At 40.0% G+C, this 7,560-nt stretch overlaps 1 non-coding gene across 1 annotated transcript; it reads left to right on the top strand.

Annotated features, from left to right (window-relative positions):
- The first annotated feature begins 7,208 nt into the window (after positions 1-7,208).
- On the top strand, positions 7,209-7,316 carry LOC112781171 (small nucleolar RNA R71). The gene has a single exon (XR_003191964.1). It is a non-coding gene; the product is annotated as a small nucleolar RNA R71 (small nucleolar RNA).
- Positions 7,317-7,560: the final 244 nt, after the last annotated feature.

Raw genomic sequence — 7,560 nt, 5'->3', positions numbered from 1 at the left:
GGACTTTAACTAAAAGTGCTAGGTGGGAGACAACCCACCATGGTATGATCGTTCCTTTTGCAATTTTAATTTTATTTCGTTTTGTTTGTTTTTGAATTTTATTTTTATTTTATTGAACCTGGAATCATGCATAGCACTCACATTAAGCGTTGCATTCTGCATACTGCATAAAAAAAAAAGTGGTGCGCGATGCGACCGCATCATCCATGCGATCGCGTCAATGGCGAACTACACTTCCCACTCGACCGCGTCATCCACGCGGCCGCGTGACCTGGAGATCGGCGTAAAGATCCAACGTCCAGAAAGTTAGGCTGGAATCATGCGGCCATTGTGCGTTTCGCACAATTGACCCACGCGATCGCGTCACTCGCACAATACCAATCCCACGCGATCGCGTCAGCGACGCGACCGCGTCACATGGATTGCACGAACACCCCCAAAGAGACAGAGAGTTGCGCTGAAACGACGCTGGATTCGTGCGTTTAGCACAAATTCCAGCGACGCGATCGCATGCCCCATGCGATCGCGTCATTCACTCTTTTTGCCCTCTGCGCGATCGCGTCAACCACCTTTTTCGCTCCAGCCACGCGACCGCGTGCCCCACGTGGCCGAGTGGAGTCAAAAATATAATCCTCCTCCGTCACTGCTCCCCTCCGCGCCGCGACCCACCGCCGCCAACCGTCCCAACCGCAACCCCCCTTCCACCAGCAACACCACCTCTTTTCCCCTCCTTCCCCTACCCCCATCACCCTCTCTTTCCCCTGCCCCGAACAGCCGCGCCGCCGTACCCACCACCGCCAGCCGCCATGCCCACCACCGGACGCCACCATCATCACCACCCCAGCCACCTTTCTGCCTTTCCTCATTATTCGGCCTTCCAGGTTCCGCAACACGCAATCCCTTTTATCCGTTCGTAGGTTATTCTTATTTTTCCGTTTATGTTCATGTTTAGGCTAGTTAGATATGCATGTTGTAGTGGATTTTAGGTTGTTAGGTAGCCTAGGATGTGGTTAGTGGATTTAGGTTTGTTTACTTGCACTGTTCATGTTTCTATTTTATCAAATTTGCGAATCTGCTGTTGCTGTGATCTTGTTCATATGCTGTATTTCTTGTATATTGCTGCTCTTTACACTAAATTTTCATGCTTATATTCATTATATGTAACTGCAGCTTGATTTTTTAATTCATATGAACTGTTTGATTGCTGTTTATTTTCCAGGAAAATCCAATTTTAGCCGGAATGCTGCCCAAATTTTTATAAATCTTTTTGACTTTCATTCATGTTTTGATTTTGGAATCTTGAACTCTGTTTTCCTCTGCTTTAACCAAACCATTCATGAATGCCAAGGCATGCATTCTTATCCTCTTTGATTTCCTGGTTCCTAAACTGCAATTTTGATGTTTGATTCCTATTTTTACTTTCTTTATCTCTATTTGAATCTTCATCAAACTATTTTACTTGTTTGAATATGAGTTACCTATAGCTTCTACCTGTGATTACTTGTTACTTGGACTATTTTCATTATGCCTCTTACTTTAACCCATTTTTCACTAACTCACTAATTTTAACTCTAACCAATCTAACCTTTTCAAAACTTCTTTTTTTTGCTTTCTTTCACTTTCTTTTAACATTCTAACCAAGGCATGATGTTATTTTTTCTATTTAACTTGCATTCAATTACATTTTGGATTGTGATTTCTTCTTTTCAGACTTTTCACTCCTATACAATCCTAAATGCACATTTTACTTAACTCATATTCATTATCCTATTGCTCCTTTGCCACTTTGTGTTTTCTTTGATTATTTGCCTATTTGCTTTCCTATTTTTATTATATCTTGGTTTTCTTTTTTTCAGGATGTCAGATTCCTAGAGAAGGGAAAAAGGCAAGGTCACTACTGGCAAAAGGAAAAGAGGAGAAGCCTCCGTGTCTATCATCGACCTCATGCATGATGCCTCCTTGCAGGAGAAAGCCTTTACCCCGCAGGAGAAGGCCGACCAGCTACTTCCCGCCAATGACTCAATAAAGTTTGCAAACCGATACTGTGAGCTGAAGTATGCGGTGTTTGCAAACTCCAGGAACCTATACCTGGAACGGACTTTGAAGATCCCAGAAGAACTCTAGCAATATACCTCTGATCAAATCAAACAAAGAGGCTGGTTCTTTCTGGAGAGACCTCTGACTGAGGTTAATGCATCTTGGGTTAGGAAATTCTACTGAAACTACTTCAAAACTTCCCTAGATGCAGTGAACCTCAGAGGGAAGCAGATTCTGGTTACTGAGGAGGCAATAGAAGAGGTTCTGAAACTTCTGCCTAAGACTGATCAGACAGATGGTTATCAGAAAGCTGAGGAGGATATGCGCTTTATGCATTTTGACTGGGATGCAGTCAAGGCCCGGATTACCCTTGACCCGTTAGTTCCTTGGATCATGGGTCAGAACACCACCATGCCCAAAGGGATCAAGCGGATTTACCTGAATGATGAGGCTCGACTATGGCATCAGATATTCAGCAAATACATTATGCCGAGTACTCACGAGACTGAGATACCAGCCGCTATGATCACCCTCCTTTGGTGTGTAATAGAGGGTAAGGACCTGTACCTGCCACGGTTTATCCGGCACTATATGGCCAGGGTCCACGTCCGAGGCACTCTTCCCTTTCCCTATCTGGTTACACAGCTGGGCCGTCGAGCTGACGTGCCATGGGAGGATACTGATGAGAGGCCACCTGCTGCAGAGTGCAAGAAGCTTATCCCGCATAGCAGGAACTTCTTGGCCTTGGGCTACAGACCTCCATTCCTGACTGCCACTGCTGATGATACAGCTACACCATCTGCCGGTCCCTCTTCCTCCACTGCTGCACCATCCACCCCTGCCACCACCATTGCACCTCCACCTGCCACAGAGTCTGTCTATCATCTGGTGCACCGCTTGTTTCGACGACTTGACCAGATGGAGCGTCGCAACAAGCGACGCTATGAGCACCTGAAGCTGATGATACGATCCGGCGACATCCCCTCCGAGCCTGACACACCTTCTGAGGCATCTGAGGAGGAGGCAGATGCGCCCGAGGCAGAGACCCATCCCCAGGCAGACACCGAGCAGGCGGCACCACAGGCAGAGGTCCCACATCAGATCCAGGCTGCAGATCCTGAGATCCCCATTCAGACAGCCCCTCCTCTATAGCAGCCAAACCCCCAGCCAGCCACCACAGAGACACCAGCTACCATCCCTTCCAGTGATGACACCCATTCACACCCTGCTTGAGTGAGCATCAGGGACGATACTTCATTTTAAGTGTGGGGAGGTCGCCATCTCTGGCGTATTATTTTGGTGAACCACTACCGACTCTTTTTCTTTTATTTTGGATATTTTTCTGTATTTTTCTCTTTATTTTTATTTTTATTTTCTGAGTATTTATACATTGCTACTGTTTATGTATTTTTACTCTATTCCTGCATTTTGTATTTTTAGTTCATATTTTAGCCACTTAGTTGCAATTCTAACTTATTAGTTATAGAAATTGTGGATTGATTAGTATAGTTTACCCTTTTTAGCATAAGATAACTCAGAATAGATTGAAAAGAAAAAGGAAGTAAACTAGAGACTTTAACAGAATCAAAACAACCCACACCTTGTATATATAGCATTACATGTTAGTTAACAACACTTCATCAAGGAGAAACACTAGAATTTTAAAGCCATTCAATATAAGTTTTACATTGAGAATAATGAGAATTTTTAACTAAACCTGCATGACATACATAATTGATAAATGATTTTTGAGCTAGAGAACACATAGCCTGTGAGTTTTGAGCTTAATTGTATGGTTACATTTAAACCATGCTTTTTATTCCTGTGTGTTCCGCCCTTCTTTTATATTCTGATGTTCTTTACTTTGCTTTAATCTATATGTCCAATTATAGAATATAGAATATAGAATATAGATACATACCAAAAGAGTGATTGAGGCCATTATTTGATTTTAGCTCACTTATCTCAAAAATAACCTACCTTTCACATCACCCTTGTTAGCCCCCCTTGAGCCTTTAAATCCCTTTTTTATTTTATTAGCCACACTACTAGCCTTAAGCAGAAAAACAAAATAAAATTCCAAGTTGAATCCTTGGTTAACTTAAGATAGAAAATTATGAATAGTTTAAATGTGAAAAACCTATTGGAAACATGGATGATAAAAACAAAAGGTAGAAGAGTTGAAAAGAATAAAATAACTCAAACTAAGAAATTTTTGGGAAGCATGCTCATGAGAAATCAAAGTGATTAAATTACCATGTGCATTAAAAAAAAAAAACATAACATAAAAATTTCAGTATTTAATAAAGGGGATACAAAAGAATTCCCCAAATGCAAAAATAAAAGCAATGCACATGGAATAAGAACAAAAGTTGAAACATGAGCATGTAACATCCAAAAGTGGGAAAAATATGGGAAAATAGGTAAAGAAGTTTTGTTTTACTAAGTATGTATGTTAGGTGAGATCTTAGTCTAATTAAGGATTCACTTATTAGCTCACTTAGCCTTATACATATATCCTTACCTTTACCTTGGCCCCATTACAACCTAAATTAAAGACCTCATGATTTTTGGTATGACTGTATTCTATAATTGCTGAATGGTTAGATGAATAACAAAGTTATAGAAAGGAAGAATAAAAAGAGGAATAGAGTGATTGACCCAATAAACACTGAGTGAATAGAGAGTAAACACAAATCCAGTGAGGGTTCAATAGCTCATTAACATTTATCTCTGTTTGAATTATCTAATTGTCTTGCAAGTTCATAAAATGCTTTTTCTCCCATCTCAATTGTAAAAGTGCTTTATGATTATCTAAGGCTTGGCTATATATATACATATATGACTCCTTGAGAATGTGAATTAATTCAACTACATGCAAGCTTTATATTCAAGTGAGCGAATGAAAAAGTAGAATTGCATGATGCATCATTCATTTAGGTAGTTGCATTTAGATTAGATTGCATTGCATGACATTCCATCACTTTAACCTTACTTATTACCTTGGATTTAGCATGAGGACATGCTATTGTTTAAGTGTGGGGAGGTTGATAAACCCATATTTTATGATATACTTTGTGCTTAATTTGAGTGATTTATTCAATCCTTCACCCACTTATTCATATTAATTGCATGGTTTTACTTCTCCTTCCTTATTATGTGATGTATGTGAAAAACATGTTTCCTATGCTTTAAAATTAATTATTTTAATTACCTTTATTTCCATTCGATGCCGTGATTAGTGTGTTGAGTAGTTTCAGATCTTCTAAGGCAAGAATGACTCAAAGGATGGAAAGGAAACATACAAAAATGGAAGGAAAGCACAAAATGGAGTCCTTGAAGAAACTGGTATCCACGCGATCGCATGGACGACGCGATCGCGTGCCAAGCGCGAATCAACAGCGACGCGGCCGCATGACTAACGCGACCGCGCGCCTTAAGCAGAACGAATATGACGCGGTCGCATGACTGACGCGACCGCGTGGCAAAGAAAAGCTCCGAACGACGCGACCGCGTGACCCACGCGGATGCATGACAGAGGCCACGCACCAGAAATTGCAGAAAACGCTCCCAGCAATTTCTGAAGCCCTTTTTGTCCCAAATCCAAGTCCAGAAGGCATAGACCAGAGGTTATGAAGTGAGGAATACATCCATTCAGGGGGAGCTCGCCAATTTCCACTTTCCATGAATTAGATTTAGTTTAGAGAGAGATTATCTCTCTCTTTAGGATTAGGATTTAGATTTAGGATTTTTATTCACTTTCAGGATTATCTCTTTGATCAGGTTCAATATTCTTTTTATTTACTTTTGCAAGCTACTTTATGAATCCTTTCATGTTACAGATTACTCTTTTATTAATGTTATTTGAGGTATTTCCGTTTAATATTGATTACTCTTATTCATGCTATTGTTACTTTTACTCTGAAGACATTTTTATTCCAAGTAGATTTATTTTTCTCCTTTTGGTCTTGGTTAAGAAATCAGTAACTCAGGAGTTATCCAATTCAATAGCATAATTGATAATTGTTATATTTGTTAATTGAATTAAACTTCAATAATCCCAATCTTTTCTTAGGAAATAAATAGGATTTGAAGATCAAACTAATTAGTCCCTTGACTTTCCTTTATTTTAGTAAAGGTTGACCAAGTGGAATTAAGATTCGACTTTCATTGTTATTGATAAGGATAACTAAGTCTGGACTTCCAATTTCTCATACCTTGTCCAAAAGTTTGCTTTACAGTATTTATTTATTTTTAATTGCCATTTAAATTATTTGTCATATAACATATTCCCACCTTACTTCCAAAACCCCAATTTACAAACTCATAATCAATAATAAGAACATACATCCCTGCAATTCCTTGAGAAGACGACCCGAGGTTTAAATACTCGGTTATCAATTTTATAGGGGTTTGTTACTTGTGACAACCAAAACGTTTGCACGAAAGGGATTTTTGTTGGTTTAGAAACTATATCTACAACGCGACTGTTTTTATGACATTTTTTACTGGCAAAAATCTTGTTCGTCAGAGGACCTTGTTTCAGTCATGAAACTTTGAGTGGTCTCAGATAGATCAGAGATTATGGTTGCTAAGTCAGAGAGGCTCTGCTTGGAATTCTCTTTCTGTTGCTGAGAAGATGATAGAAAAGGTTTGCTATTGCCAAACCTGTTTCTCCCACCATTATTATTATTGAAGCCTTGTTGAGGCTTCTGTTGATCCTTCCATGAGAGATTAGGATGTTTCCTTCATGAAGGATTGTAAGTGTTTCCATAGGATTCTCCCATGTAATTCACTTCTTCCATTCCAGGATTCTCAGGGTCATAAGCTTCTCCTTCAGAGGAGGCTTCCTTAGTACTGCCGGATGCAGCTTGCATTCCAGTCAGACTCTGAGAAATCATATTGACTTGCTGAGTCAATATTTTATTCTGAGCCAATATGGCATTCAGAGTATCAATCTCCAGAACTCCTTTCTTCTGAGTCATCCCATTATTCACAGGATTTCTTTCAGAAGTGTACATGAACTGGTTATTTGCAACCATTTCAATGAGTTCCTGGGCTTCTTCAGGCGTCTTCTTCAGATGAAGAGATCCACCAGCAGAGTGGTCCAATGACATCTTGGACAATTCAGACAGACCATCATAGAATATACATAATATGCTCCATTCTAAAAGCATGTCAGAAGGACACCTTCTGATCAATTGCTTGTATCTTTCCCAAGCTTCATAGAGGGATTCACCTTCCTTCTGTCTGAAGGTTTGGACTTCCACTCTAAGCTTACTCAACTTTTGAGGTGGAAAGAACTTGGCCAAGAAAGCATTGACCAACTTTTCCCAAGAGTTCATGCTTTCTTTAGGTTGTGAGTCCAACCATATCCTAGCTTTGTCTTTTACAGCAAAAGGAAAAAGCATAAGTCTGTAGACCTCAGGATTAACCCCATTGGTCTTAACAGTGTCACAGATTTGCAAGAATTCAGCTAAGAACTGATGAGGATCTTCCAATGGAAGTCCATGAAACTTGCAA

Source organism: Arachis hypogaea, chromosome 19 (assembly GCF_003086295.3).
Source record: "Arachis hypogaea cultivar Tifrunner chromosome 19, arahy.Tifrunner.gnm2.J5K5, whole genome shotgun sequence".
NCBI lineage: Eukaryota > Viridiplantae > Streptophyta > Magnoliopsida > Fabales > Fabaceae > Arachis > Arachis hypogaea.
This window is presented reverse-complemented; position numbering and strand designations above follow the sequence as displayed.